Genomic DNA, 14,970 nt, shown 5'->3' on the forward strand with positions numbered 1-14,970 from the left:
AATTTCACGATTTTAAATGAGGTGTAATATATTCGCTGCCATAGCATGATTGTTTTTTAATTATTATTATTTATTTTTTTCCCTTGAACTGTTTCCTCTACTGTAAATAAAAAAAAAAATTTGACCACTGCAGTTGCGACGCCGTGACCCCACAACTTAGTCAATCAATCAATCCTCTGACGTTCATAAGAGCTTGGGGCAGAGACCTTGAGGCTTTGAGAACTCCTAAGATACTCAATGTTGTTAGCGCTATATATAAATTCAAATGTTCACTCACCTCAAATAACGTTAAACCCATTTCCAGTCTTCTTTTCTTTCATAAGAGGTTGGGGGCAGAGACCTTGAGGCTTTGAAAACTCCTAAGATACTCAATGTTGTTAGCGCTATATATAAATTTAAATGTTCACTCACCCACCTCAATTAACGTTAAACCCATTTCCAATCTTCTTCTTCTTTCATTCATAAGAGGTTGGGGACAGAGACCTTGAGGCTTTGAGAACTCCTAAGATACTCAATGTTGTTAGCGCTATATATAAATTTAAATGTTCACTCACCTCAAATAACGTTAAACTCATTTCCAGTCTTCTTCCTCTTCTTTCATTCATAAGAGGCTGGGGACAGAGACCTTGAGGCTTTGAGAACTCCTAAGATACTCAATGTTGTTAGCGCTATATATAAATTTAAATGTTCACTCACCCACATCAATTAAAGTTAAACCCATTTCCAATCTTCTTCCTCTTCTTTCATTCATAAGAGGTTGGGGGCAGAGACCTAGAGCCTTTGCAAACTCCTAAGATACTCAATGTTGTTAGTGCTGTATCTAAATCTAAATGTTCCCTCACCTTAAACATCATTCCTAGTCTTCTTTCTCTTCTCTTTTTTGTTTACTAGTGAGGTAAAGTGGGGTGAGGCTTACAGGAGCTGCCTTGTATAAGCGAACTAGTGAACCGGCCTCTTGCAGACTCCTTACGTTCTTATGTTCTTCCTCTTCTCGTTTTCCTTTATGAATGTCAGGGGGACTGCTGTATATCCTAGGCTTACTGTGTTCTGCTGTGTAACTCCCTAGGGCAGAGTTGAGTATTATTAGCATTAATTTTCTGTTCGTGTTGAGATTAAAGGCCAGTTCCACAGAGCCGTACTTGGTCACCACAAGCACCGATGAAACTATGCTTTTCTATATGGTTCTTAATTGTTAGGTTATCTGCTCAACACTCAATGCAGTAGACTCTTCATTATTGTGTTTTTTTATGGATTTTCTTATAACATGCCCCTGAAATGACTCCTTAACCCAGTAGCAGCGGGGATCATGTTTCTTAAAGGCCCCTCTAAGCGAGAAAAATGAGAAAAAATCATCACTCACACAAACCATTTCATAATATATATCAAAGCATTTGTGATCAGATTATGTATCCTCTGTTTTGTGGGGTTTATATCATGGCAAATTTGGCCCATCACTGCTACACGGTAAAGCCACAAATTTGGCCCGTCGCTGCTACTGGGTTAACATACAAACACACACACACACAGAGTTCCAAATTGAAGAGCTGACCCCTTCACACACACACACACATAAACACACACATAAAGAAACTAGAAAGAATACAAAGGATGGCAACAAAAATGGTTCCAGAGCTGGAGGGATTGACATACAAGGAAAGACCAAAGGAAATGGACTTACGAACACTAGAACAAAGAAGAGAAAGGGGAGACCTAGTACAAATCTATAAACTATTGAGCAAAATGGAAGAAGTAGACAACGAGGAGTTAGTATTAAAAGAAGGAATTACCACCAGGAACACAAGAGGACATAGTAATAAATTGTGGAAGGGAAGATGCTTGAGAGAGGTAAAGAAATATAGCTTCCCGCAAAGAAATATAGAGGTTTGGAACAGACTAAGTGAGGATGAAGTGTCGACGAGGAGTGTGCAAGGCTCAAAGGAAAAGTTGGATAATGCAGATACGGAGACGGGACCACACGAGCGTAAAGCCCAGGCCCCGTAAAACTACAACTAGGTAAACACACACACACACACACACACACACACACACACACACACACACACACACACACACACACACACACACACAGAGTCCCAAACTGATTTTCTTACATTTTCACGGTATCTTATGTGGGTCTTATGAGGTTCCGAACTTGCTGTGTCGACCCGTGGACCTGTGGGACTGGCCTTACCTCCTTAGGCTAACCTGTTGAAGCCAATGACTAGTTTACCTTCGCAAGTTCATATAGTATTGTTAAGCATCTTTTTATACTGTCTTTTTATACGCCTCCGTGCATGCAGCAGAAGTTGTTGCCGTGTTGTATTGCATGACCTGTAACCCCAAACTATTACTAACCGCTCCAGTAAAATATTCCTAAAAGCTTACAGTATTTTCTTGGACTTTTAATATTGGTTAGTTAGTTAGATTCTCCCTCTGTTTTATTCCCAATGCTTTGAGTCTTAATTTCTATGGGTATTAGTTAGTTCTACTTTACTTTTTCCTTCACAAAACAGTTATTCTTCCTCCCTGTATAAGTAGTTGAGATGCAGCGTAGTGTACAGCATGCCTGGCTACTAATCTTGGGGCCTGGGTGCAGCCTCAGGCCTGCTCAGCCTTCCTTCCCGGACTGGTTGATGAAAGGAATGAGCTGTGGTAACACGTGTCATCCTGGCCTTTTGACGCTTTGATTTTTATTATTCTGTTTTTTCCTTTTGCTAGTTATTAAAGCACCAGTTATCATCACCTTTATTAGTACTTGTCACTATCTTATCAGGGAAACTGCAATGACGCAGTAGAAAAATCCTGCAGTGAACACCAGTGAGTGCTGGGGACTGAACCCTCTGAGGAGGAGTCAGGACAGCACACACACTGAGCCACTGGTGAGCTGGAAGGTCACCCAGCCAGTACCTGACGCCCCCGTCCCCACTGTGGACATGAAGGGTTAAGGTGACCCAGCTCACACTATTGCTCCCAAAGAGGTTGGTTAAGTGTCTCCAGCTACCACAAGTGTAAGTGGGGTCACCTTAACCCCATGTCAGCAATGGGGTGGGGATGTCAAGTATCGGTGACCTTTTAACTCACTGGTGGCTAAATTGGCACGCTGCCCTGCCCTGACAGGGTTTGGCCCTGGCACTCAGTGTTCACTACGGTAACACTTGCCACACTCGTCTTCCCCTTCGTAAATCCTAAGAGTCAAACAGTAATAATTCTCTCCACTCTTATAGTTTCCCTTCATTAATTCTTGTCACTCTCCGTCTTTTCAGTGGCCGTCAACTTGGTTCGGAAAAAGCCCGGGAAGTTCAGCTTAGACATCTTTAGCTTAGGCTAAGGGCGGGCTGGGGAGAAGAGGAGGAGGAGAAGGAGGAGGAAGAGGAGGAGGCATTCCGAGGGAGGAGGAGGCGCTTCAGATTACTATATTTATACTTTACGTCAGGTGTGTATGTGTGTCTGAGGTGTTGTTGTTGTTGTTGTTGTTGTTCAGGCGGACGGCGGTGAGGAGGCGGTGGCGGCCGAGGAGGTGTTTAAGTAAGAGATCTGAGGTCTTTAGTCATCCATGTGCAATCTGAATCTATCAACGCAGTGTAGTATTAAATGTCCGGTCTTTCTTCCACACTTTCTCATAACTCACCTTTTTTTTTATACAAAGCATGCAGGTTTTCTTTTCTTTTTTCTTTTTTTTTTAACCTTATCAAGAGGTGTTCAGCCATCCGTGTGCAATCTACCAGACACATTCAAGAGATTATAGTATTAGATCCCCCTCCATCCTCCTTCTGCCACCCTATTGCTGGATTTTCTTATTTCCAGCATTATTTCTCTTTTTTTTTTTTTTTTTTTTTTTTTTGTCTTTCAGTAACATTCAACTCCCTTTGTCTTCCACCTATGTAGCAGCCGATCTTAATGTTTTCCTGTATTATAAGTTTAACGATCTTTAAATCTTCCACCAACCTCAATAATTGTACTCCACCAGTGTAATTAGCTCCACCTTTTCTATCAACCAATCCATTTATTTTTCTCTATCATAACTTCAAGGATCTTCAACTCATCCACCAACATCAATTATACTCCATCAATGTCATTATTTCCACCTTTTCTATCAACTAATCCATTTATTTTTCTCTATCATAACTTCAAGGATCTTCAACTCATCCACCAACATCAATTATACTCCATCAATGTCATTAGCTCCACCTTTTCTATCAACTAATCCATCTATTTTTCTCTATCAAAACTTCAAGGGTCTTCAGATCATCCACCAACTTCAAATATACTCCATCAATGTTATTTGCTCTATGTCATCTTTCTCTCTCCGTCTCAAGTCTCTGTTGTTATCAATGAGCTCAATGTCATCTTTCTCACTATTAAAGCTCCATTATTATTTAGACTCAATGATATCTTTCTCTCTTGCAGTCATTAAGTCTCAATTTTTATCTATAGGGTCAATGATATCTTTCTCTTGCTATAATTAAGTCTCCATTTTTATCTATAGGGTCAATGTCATTTCCCTCTAGTTCTATCATTAAGTCTATTATCATCTACAGACTCAGTGATTTCTTTTTCTCTCGCAGTCATTAAGTCTTCATTAGTATTATAGGCTCAATCTCATTTTCCTCTCTGTCATTAAGTTTATTCAATGATATCTTTCCCTCTAGCCATCATTCTTATTACCAAGCGTTTTCCCGAGTCAGTTGCGTTCTTCCATCATCAACGAGTTAACTGATTGAGCTACAAGGACAAGGAGGTCACAGTATTAAGGTCAGACAAGCATGTATTTATCTTGCTCTACGCTTCCAAGCACTTCCGTTACGCTTCCCCGACAACGATGTGTTAAAACGAAGGGGTGGTAGAAGAGGAGGAGGAAGAAGTAGGTGGTGGTGATTTGTAAGAGTATTGGGTATGGAGTTTAATCGTGTGTGTGTGTGTGTTGGTATGGACACAAACGTAAGACTTATATAATACCCTATACAGAAAGGTTTTAACTCTAACTATGCTATCAACCACAATTAACCTAACTCCTGTCCCTTCCTTCATAACCCAACCTAACCTGACCTGACCTAACCTAACTTAACCCGGTAGCTGCAGGGATCACGTTTCTCAAAGGCCCCTCTAAGAGAATTAACGAGAAAAAATCATCACTCGCGCAAACCATTTCATAATATATATCAATGCATTTGTGATCAGTTTATGCATCATCTATTTTGGGGGGTTTATATCATGGCAAAAATTTGGCCCATCGCTGCTACCGGGTTAACTTGCCTCCATTCTCATCTCTCCTGTTACATTTTCCTTCCTATATGGAGTTGAATCTCATATGTGTTGCTATGGAAATTTATATAGAAAGGATTTAACTCTATTCTATCAACCTCCCTTAACCTAACTCCTCACTCCTCCTTCAAAACGTAACCTAACCTAACCTAACCTAACATGCCTCCCTTCTCATCTCTACTATTACATTTTCCTTCCTATATGGAGTTGAATCTCATATGTATTGCTATGGAAATTTATATAGAAAGGATTTAACTCTATTCTATCAACCTCCCTTAACCTAACTCCTCACTCCTCCTTCAAAACCTAACCTAACCTAACCTAACCTAACCTAACCTGCCTCCCTTCCCATCTTTCCTATCACATTTTCCTTCCTAACTTGAATCTCATATGTGTTGCTATGGGAGTTTATACAGAAAGGTTATAACTATTCTATCAACCCCCCTTAACCTAACTCCTTGCCCCTCCTTCAAAACATAACCTAACCTAACCTGACCTTACTTAACCTGCCTCCTTGCTCATCTTGCCTATCACATCTTCCTATATGGACTTGAATCTCATATGTATTGCTATGGGAGTTAATATAGAAAGGTTTGAACTCTTTAACTATGCTATCAACCCCCCTTAACCTAACTCCTTGTCTCTCCTTCAAAATGTAACCTAACCTAACCTGACCTAATCTATTTAACCTAACCTAACCTAACCTAATCAATCTAACCTAACCTAACCTAATCAATCTAACCTAACCTAACCTAACCTGACCTGACAATCTATCTAACCTAACCTAACCTAACCTGACCTAATCTACCTAACCTAACCTAACCTTACCTAACCTGCCTCCTCTCTCATCTTGCCTATCACATCTTCCTATATAGAATTGAATCTCATGTATATTACTATGGGAATTTATACAGAAAGGATTTAACTTCAACCTAACTTCTCTTTCAACATAGATTTCTTTTCCGCTCACATTTTCTCTGCTAATCCTCAATCTTCTTCATCTATAGTCCTTAACCCATGTGTGTGTGTGTGTGTGTGTGTGTGTGTGTGTGTGTTGCTATACAAATCTAAGACATTTACCGAAAGGATTTAACTCTTTCTAAATACTCTATCAACTTACAAATCTTTTCTATTTCAACTAGTCTCCTTCCTTTATAAACTCCATCTCATGTGTTTTGCTAAGGAAATGAACCTATAGCAAAAGGATTTAACTCTTTCTAAATACTCTTATCAACTTACAAATCTTTTCCTAATTCAGCTAGTCTCCTTCCTTCATAAGCTTCATCTCATGTGTTTTGCTAAGGAAATGAACCTATAGCAAAAGGATTTAACTCTTTCTAAATACTCTTATCAACTTACAAATCTTTTCCTATTACAACTAATCTCCTTCCTTCATAAGCTTCATGTGTGTTTTGCTAAGGAAATGAACCTATACCGAAAGGATTTAACTAACTTTACTACCAACATATATTTCTTTTCCAATCCATCGTTTCCCTATATAGACTTATCTCATGTATGTATATGTGTGTGTGTGTGTGTGTGTGTGTGTTGCCGAGGGGACAGACAGGACCCATAACAATCTAAGCATGCAGGAGAGACATTTCCGAGAGAGGGCGTCACAGAACAAGTGTGTTACGAGATCGCTTTACGTAGCACACAAGAAAAACACTTTGACTGGGGGCGTTGATAAGCAAACAGGTGCAGTGGAGGAGGAGGAGGGGTGGTGAAGAATGGAGATAATGCTGAAGAAGAAGAAGAGGAGGAGGAGGAGGAGGAGGAGGAGGAGGATATCAAGTGACAAACATCTCAGTCTTTATCTATATTGCTTTGCGGCATCCTGTGTGTGTGTGTGTGTGTGTGTGTGTGTGTGTGTGTGTTCACAGTGGGGCATATCGTTGAGAAATCGCTGAATAATCTTGATGTTCGCTCTTTCTATCTCCGCTATCTTCCCGAGGCAACAAGATAAGAAAGTAAGGAGGAGGAGGAGGAGGAGGAGGAGGGGTTGAGAGGGAGAGAGAGAGAGAAAGGGAGAGAAAGTTACCTCCATATCTTCCCACTCTCAGAAATAAGGGAATGCTAGAGAGAGAGAGGGAGAGAAAGAGGAGGAAAGAATAGGGAGAGAGGAGAGAAAGTTACCTCCATATCCCTCCTTTCCTCTCCTTTCCTCCGTATCTTCCCACTCTCAGAAATAAGGGAATGCTAGAGAGAGAGAGGGAGAGAAAGAGGAGGAAAGAATAGGGAGAGAGGAGAGAAAGTTACCTCCATATCCCTCCTTTCCTCTCCTTTCCTCCGTATCTTCCCACTCTCAGAAATAAGGGAATGCTAGAGAGAAAGAGAGAGAGAGAGAAAGAGGAGGAAAGAATAGGGAGAGAGGAGAGAAAGTTACCTCCATATCCCTCCTTTCCTCCACTTTTCCTTCCCTCCTTCCTCCTCCATCAATATCTTCCTTTTTTTAAGAACGAAGGAAGAGCTGAGAGAGAGAGAGAGAGAGAGAGAAATCCCTCCTTCTCTCTCCTTCCTCCCCTTCCTTCCCTCCTCCAATCTATGTGTGTATATGTGTGCGTAATAGCATATATATGTGTACCTAACCTTATCTTACCATACAGTATATTATCTTACTGTTATATACAACTTCAGATAACTTACAAATAAGCTTTCAGTAATAATAATAATAATAATAGTAATAATATTAATAATAATGATAATAGTTGTTGATAAGAATGCTCAAATATATAATTGTTACATATTCACTAAGGGTTAATGAAGAGAGAGAGAGAGAGAGAGAGAGAGAGAGAGAGAGAGAGAGAGAGAGAGAGAGAGAGAGAGAGTATATCCAAAAGACTCATATATATACATACAATACCATATAGTGTTTTAGATGTATAGATCCGAGTATACATTAGTCTCCTTAGGCAATTAGTACATGTATAATTAGCATATGGTCGATATACATAATGAGGATTTGATCTTGAAGGGAATGATACGTAATTAGATTTTTGGTTGATTTGTGAATGCTTGGAATTGGATATGGATATTTTATTTATTTTATTTATTTATTTTTTATTTATTTTTTTGTGAATTAACTCTGGATAGTCTGTTCTCTCCTTTTTTTTTTTCTTCTTTAAATTCTATGTAATGAGATTTTCAGTTGGTTTGTGAATGCTTGGAATTATAGATTTTTTGTTTTGTTTTTTCTTTATTTATTTATATTTTAATTAGCTCTGGATAGTTCTTTCTCTCCTTTTCTTCTTTAAATTCCACATAATGAGATTTTTAGTTGATTTGTGAATGCTTGGAATTAGATCTGGACTTTCTTTTATTTTTTTATTACCTCAGGATAGTTTTTTTCTCTCCTTTTCTTCGCCTTCTTTAAATTTCTCTTCTATTTTCTTTTTCTTTTCTTTTTTCTTTCTTGCTCTGAATGATATTTGGATTTTCTTTGCTCTCATTCTTTTTCTTTTTCTATTCTTCTTTCTGTAAATGAGATCGGGATTTTCTTCTCTTTCCTCTTTTTCTTTATTTTCTTTTTCTCTTTTCTTTCTCTGGATCTTCTTTCTCTTGACGTCACTTCACTTTTCTTCTTGTTATTATACGTAACAGCATTCTAACAGTAACCTATTAATTTTACTTCTATTTATCTATAAGCGACTGCTGGAGATGTTCAAATTCTAATGGTAGTTTTTCCGAGTCACACCGAGTCAAGGTTTGCCGAGCTGTACCGTTAAGAGAGACTGGTAAGCTAAGGGTAGTCTTTGTACGCTAAAATAATGGTTCTTTCAAGGTAATGGACATACACGTCATTATCAGGAGGTACAGTTAACTTGCTTCACCACAAAATTCAGCCTTCATATACCGTCGAAATCAGAACACCACCTTCATTAGTCTCATCAAAGTCGCTGATACCAATACACTGCGTTAGGTCATCCCTTGTATGCTTAACGCCTCTCATCCTCCCATGTTTCCAAGGCACAGAGTAAAGGTTAGGTTTGCTGAGCTGTACCGTTAAGGAAAATCGATAAGGTAAGGGTAGTCTTCGTATGTTAAAGTAATGGTTCTTTCAAGGTAATGGACACACACGTCACTATGAGGAGGTACAGTTAACTTGCTTCACCACAAAACACAGCAAGAAATCAGCCCTCATATGCCGTCGAAATCAGAACACCACCTTCATTAGTCTCATCAAAGTCGCTGATACCAATACACTGCGTTAGGTCATCCCTTGTATGCTTAACGCCTCTCATCCTCCCATGTTTCCGAGGCACCGGGTCAAGGTTAGGTTTGCCCATCTGTACCATTAAGAGAGACTGATAAGGTAAGGGTAGTCTTCATACTCTAATATAATGGTTCTTTCAAGGTAATGTGGACGCGATTATGTTACTGTCAGGAGGTACAATTAGGATTAAATGATTCATGAGTGCAAAAGGATGTAAAAAGTGTTAAATAATGTGATAAAGGAGTTTGTGATATATTAAAAAAGGGTGATATGGGGGTGGGGGGGGGGTAGATTTGGGTAGTTAGAGGAGGAGGAGGAGGAGGAAGGAAGAAGGAATGTGAGGTGAAGCTATTTTTTTTATTATTGTTATTATTATTATTATTATTATTATTATTATTATTATTATTATTATTATTATTATTATTTACCAATCATCACCTTGACCCCTTCCCTTCCCTCCCCATCCCTCCCCTCCCCTCCCCTCCCATTCCTTCCCCTTCCTCCTCCTCCTCTTCCTCCTCTTTTGCAAAATTTAATGCATTTTTTATCATTAACATTTTTTTTTTCATTGTAAATTCTCTCTCTCTCTCTGTATCTGTGTGTGTGTTTGTGTGTGTGTGTGTGTGTGTGTGTGTGTGTGTGTGTGTGTGTGTGTGTGTGTGTGTGTGTTTTATCACTGTTTTATTGTTGTTCTATTTTTGTCGTGTTTTGTGTTTGTTTTCTCGTTTTGATTTTTTTCCTCCATTTTATTTTCCTTAATCCAATTTTTTTTTTTCCTCCGTGTGTTGTATTTTCCTTTCTCTCCAATTTTTTTTACCTCCGTGTTGTATTTTCCTTTTCTCTCCAATTTTGTTTTGCGTTTATATCAGTTTATTCGTTTGTTTGTTTGTGTGTGTTCTCGTCAATGCTTTCCTTCCTTAGTCTCTACGGTAATATATATTTTTTAAGTAAGATCTGTCAATTATTGCACTAAGTCTTAATCAGTTTGTAAGGCATCCATGAATTTTTCGTACATTCTTTTACATAATTTTTACGTACATAGAATAGCATAGCAATGTCTCATTCAGTTAGATCACACACAAAAAAAAACATTATTATTAGTAGTAGTATATGTTATTATCTTCATGCACAAGTAGTCATCATTATTATTTTCGACTCCGTATTAAGTTTTCATATGTACAAAAAAATTATCTCAGTATGTTATAAGGAAGTTAAAACTATACTCTATAAATCTTCTGAGCTACCACTTATAATGCTCTATTCACGTTAGTTTGGCAAGTTAAGGCCCATCCACCCTAGCCCAGCATCCACCAATAAGATTCCAACCTTTCCCAGCATCCACCAGTGAGATTTAACCCCTTCCCAGCATCCACCAGTGAGATTTAACCCCTTCCCAGCATCCACCAGTGAGATTTAACCCCTTCCCAGCATCCACCAGTGAGATTTAACCCCTTCCCAGCATCCACCAGTGAGATTTAATCTTGTCCAGCACCCACCAACAAGATTCAACCTTTCCCAGCATCCACCAGTGAGATTTAAACCCTTCCCAGCATCAACCAGTCAGATTTAACCTTTTCCAGCATCCACCAATGAGATTTAACCTTTCCCAGCATCCACCAGTGAGATTTAACCCCTTCCCAGCATCCACCAGTGAGATTTAACCCCTTCCCAGCATCCACCAATAAGATTCCAACCTTTCCCAGCATCCACCAGTGAGATTTAACCCCTTCCCAGCATCCACCAGTGAGCTTTAACCCTTTCCCAGCATCCACCAATAAGATTCCAACCTCTCCCAGCATCCACCAATGAGATTCAACCTTCCCCAGCATCCACCAATGAGATTTAACCTTTCCCACCATCCACCAGTGAGATTTAACCTCTCCCACCATCCACCAGTGAGATTTAACCCTTTTCCAGCATCCACCAATAAGATTCCAACCTCTCCCAGCATCCACCAATGAGATTTAACCTTCTCCAGCATCCACCAGTAAGATTCCAACCTCTCCCAGCATCCACCAATGAGATTCAACCTCTCTCAGCATCCACCAATGAGATTTAACCTCTCCTAGCATCCACCAATGAGATTCAACCTCTCCCAGCATCCACCAGTGAGATTTTAGCCTTTCCCAGCCTCGACCAATCACGTGCAGCCTAGGTTTGAGAGTGGGCGTGGCTTGCTGGTGGACTGGCCAATGATAGACTCGTATTTAAGAAAGGGGGAGGAGCCTACTTGCCAAGCTAACATAAATACAGTGTGCATATATTTGCGCTTTCCCTGTACAGTTACTTAAAGTTTACCGTATACAAATATATATATATATGAAAAAAAAGATAAATATGTGAATCTAAGTCAATAAAGTTTAACAGGAGCATAAGGTAGATGTTAATTATACCTGTTAAATTAGACCTGTTATATATATACCTGCAGATAATTACCTTACTTTAGCTTAATTGACTTAACTTTCCAATTAGCTCTATTTATGTACATTGATTAAACACCTGTTATTTTTTTTTACCTTACCTTACCTTGACCTACCTTTCCAATTAGCTCTTTCTGTATATATTAATTAGACACCTGTTATATTTATACCCACAGATAAATTACCTTACCTTACCTTACCTTAACTTATCTTTCCAATTAGCTTCATTTATATATATTAATTGGACACCTTTTATATTTATACCTACAGATAACTACCTTACCTTACCTTACCTTACCTTGACCTACCTTTCCAATTAGCTCCATTTCTATATATATTAATTAGACACCTGTTATATTTATACCTACAGATAACTACCGTACCTTACCTTGACCGACCTTTTTAATTTGCTTCATTTAGATTATATTCACGGGAAGGGAAGGAAGGAGAGGGAAGGAGGGGAACTATGGTAAGGATTATAGCATTTGTGAATTTCCATTAGATCTCATTATATTAAGATTATTATACTAACAGATGAAGATTAAACTGTTCCAGGTCGCATAAGATGAAGACGTATTGGCTATTCTAAAAGGTAATGTGTGAGTATTTGTTAGATTTTTCATTGTATTAATAGTAGATTCATTATATTAGGAAGGTATGGCTATTTAAATTCTCCCATTTAATCTCTCTCTCTCTCTCTCTCTCTCTCTCTCTCTCTCTCTCTCTCTCTCTCTCTCTCTCTCTCTCTAATTTTCCTCCTTTCTTCCCTTCTTTCCTTCCTTCCTTCCTTCTTTCTTTTCCTTCCTTATATTCTCTTCATTCTCTTCTTTCATATACTATAGCAATCTCTCTCTCTCTCTCTCTCTCTCTCTCTCTCTCTCTCTCTCTCTCTCTCTCTCTCTCTCTCTCTCTCTCTCTCTCTCTCTCTCTCTCTCTCTCTCTCTCTCTCTCTCTCTCTCTCTCTCTCATTTTTCTTTCCCATTATGACAAAACCCACATTGCTTTCCCATATCCCTTACATCCGGAGCTCAAAATTCTTTCTCAGTAAACACTTAGGCTATGTCCCAAGACCCACATCCTGTACCGCACATCTGTCCCTATCTCTCTCTCTTGCACCATTTTTAATCACCGTTGTATAAGACGCAGGTGGTGGTGGTGGTGGTATTTTTTCCCCTTCCTATCTCCTTATCGTAACCTTATTTATGATCTCTCTGTCTTCGAGGTATTTGTCAGAGAGAGAGAGAGAGAGAAACGTTTAGCTTTCAAGATAAAAGAAAACGTCTGAAGGAAGTTAGGGGGAGAGAAAAGAAGAGGAATGGAGAGAGAGAGAGAGAGAGAGAGAGAGAGAGGTTTAGCTTACCAGAGAGAAGAGAACGTTTGATGAAAGAAGTAGATGGGAGAGAGAAAAGTAAGAAAGGAGAGAAAAGAAAAGGAATGGAGAGAGAGAGAGAGAGAGAGAGAGAGTTTGCTATAGTATATGAAAGAAGAGAATGAAGGCAAGAAGGCGAGAAGGAAGGAAAAAAAAGAAGGAAGGAAGGAAGGGAAGAAAGGAGAGAGAGAGAGAGAGAGAGAGAGAGAGAGAGAGATGGTATGGGTGCGCAACAGTTGGCATGACCATATTGATTCGTCTCCTAACTCTTCGTTCACATTCTTCCGCATTTATCATCTTTTCTTCCTATACCTCTCTTCTATTCCCCAAAACACACCTTCAGGAATAAATAACATACCCAGATGTATATTATTAACCCTTGATCTAAGCTCTGAGAGTCATATATAAGCTGTATTTAGGCAATTTCTATCGATACGAAAATTGTTGCATATGTCGTCGACTGCATAACCTCTGGCTGACCTGTTTCACCTCACATCCTTCCACATTTTTGCATATTTCTCCTATTTCCCTCGTTTCTAAAGGCCAAAACATATGATAAAGGATAGATGGGAAGTTATAGTAGTGATTTTAGCTATATTTCAGCCCTGGAAGTGGAAGTTAAGGTGTATTTGAGAGATTTTAAGTGAGTGAAGGAGGAATGTTCATATCGCCCGTCTCCCATATGCCAACCAGTCTCACCCACCCTCTCTTACATATCTCCCTTTTTTTCCATTTTCTCGCCTATTTAAAACTGAAAACCCACTACCAAGGATAACTAGAAACACAGCTGGATAGTTTACGACATAACTCAGCACTGAAAGTCATATTTAAAGACGTGTTTGAGCGATGTAAAAAAAAGAATGCGTTGGGAGGGCTGTATCGTCACACCTCCATGGCGACCTCTCTGCATTCATACCCTCCCATATTTCACCTTTTTTTCCCACTTTCCCGTCTATCTAAAACTCAAAACCCACTACCAAGGATAACTAGAAACACAGCTGGATAGTTTACGACATAACTCAGCACTGAAAGTCATATTTAAAGGCGTGTTTAAGCGATGTAAAAAAAGAATGCATTAGGAGGGCTGTATCGTCACACCTCCAGGCGACCTATTCACATTCACACCCTCCCATATTTCACCTTTTTTTCCCACTTCCCCGTCTATCTAAAACTCAAAACCTACTACCAAGGCTAAGTAGAAACCCAGCTGAGGAATTTACGACATAACTCACCACTGAAAGTCATATTTAAAGACGTGTTTGAGCGATGTAAAAAAAAGAATGCATTAGGAGGGCTGTATCGTCACACCTCCAGGCGACCTATTCACATTCACACCCTCCCATATTTCAGCCTTTTTTCCCACTTTCCCGTCTATCTAAAACTCAAAACCCACTACCAAGGATATCTAGAAACCCAGCTGAGGAATTTACGACATAACTCACCACTGAAAGTCATATTTAAAGGCGTGTTTAAGCGATGTAAAAAAAGAATGCATTGGGGGGGCCCGTATCACCAGACCCACATGGCGACCTACTCACATTCACACCCTCCCATATTTCACCTTATTTTCCCACTTTTCCGTCTATCTAAAACTCAAAACCCACAATCAAGGTTATCTAGAAACCCAGCTGAGGAATTTACGACGTATCTCATCACTGCGAGTCATATTTAAAAGCGTGTTTGAGCGATTTTAAAAGACAGACAAA

General features: G+C 39.3%; 1 long non-coding RNA gene across 6 annotated transcripts; it reads right to left on the reverse strand.

Annotated features, from left to right (window-relative positions):
• Positions 1-63: 63 nt before the first annotated feature.
• On the reverse strand, positions 64-12,021 carry LOC126980529 (uncharacterized). Of its 6 annotated transcripts, XR_007733287.1 has the most exons (4): positions 11,077-12,021; positions 555-10,955; positions 341-415; positions 64-206 (listed from the first exon to the last, which is right to left on the reverse strand). It is a non-coding gene; the product is annotated as an uncharacterized LOC126980529 (long non-coding RNA). The 6 variants fall into 6 exon arrangements; XR_007733289.1 differs by lacking the exon at positions 341-415 and having other exon boundaries at positions 64-277; positions 551-10,955; XR_007733290.1 differs by lacking the exon at positions 341-415 and having other exon boundaries at positions 484-10,955.
• Between the last annotated feature and the right edge of the window lie 2,949 nt (positions 12,022-14,970).

This window comes from Eriocheir sinensis, chromosome 44, assembly GCF_024679095.1.
Source record: "Eriocheir sinensis breed Jianghai 21 chromosome 44, ASM2467909v1, whole genome shotgun sequence".
Taxonomy (NCBI): Eukaryota; Metazoa; Arthropoda; class Malacostraca; order Decapoda; family Varunidae; genus Eriocheir; species Eriocheir sinensis.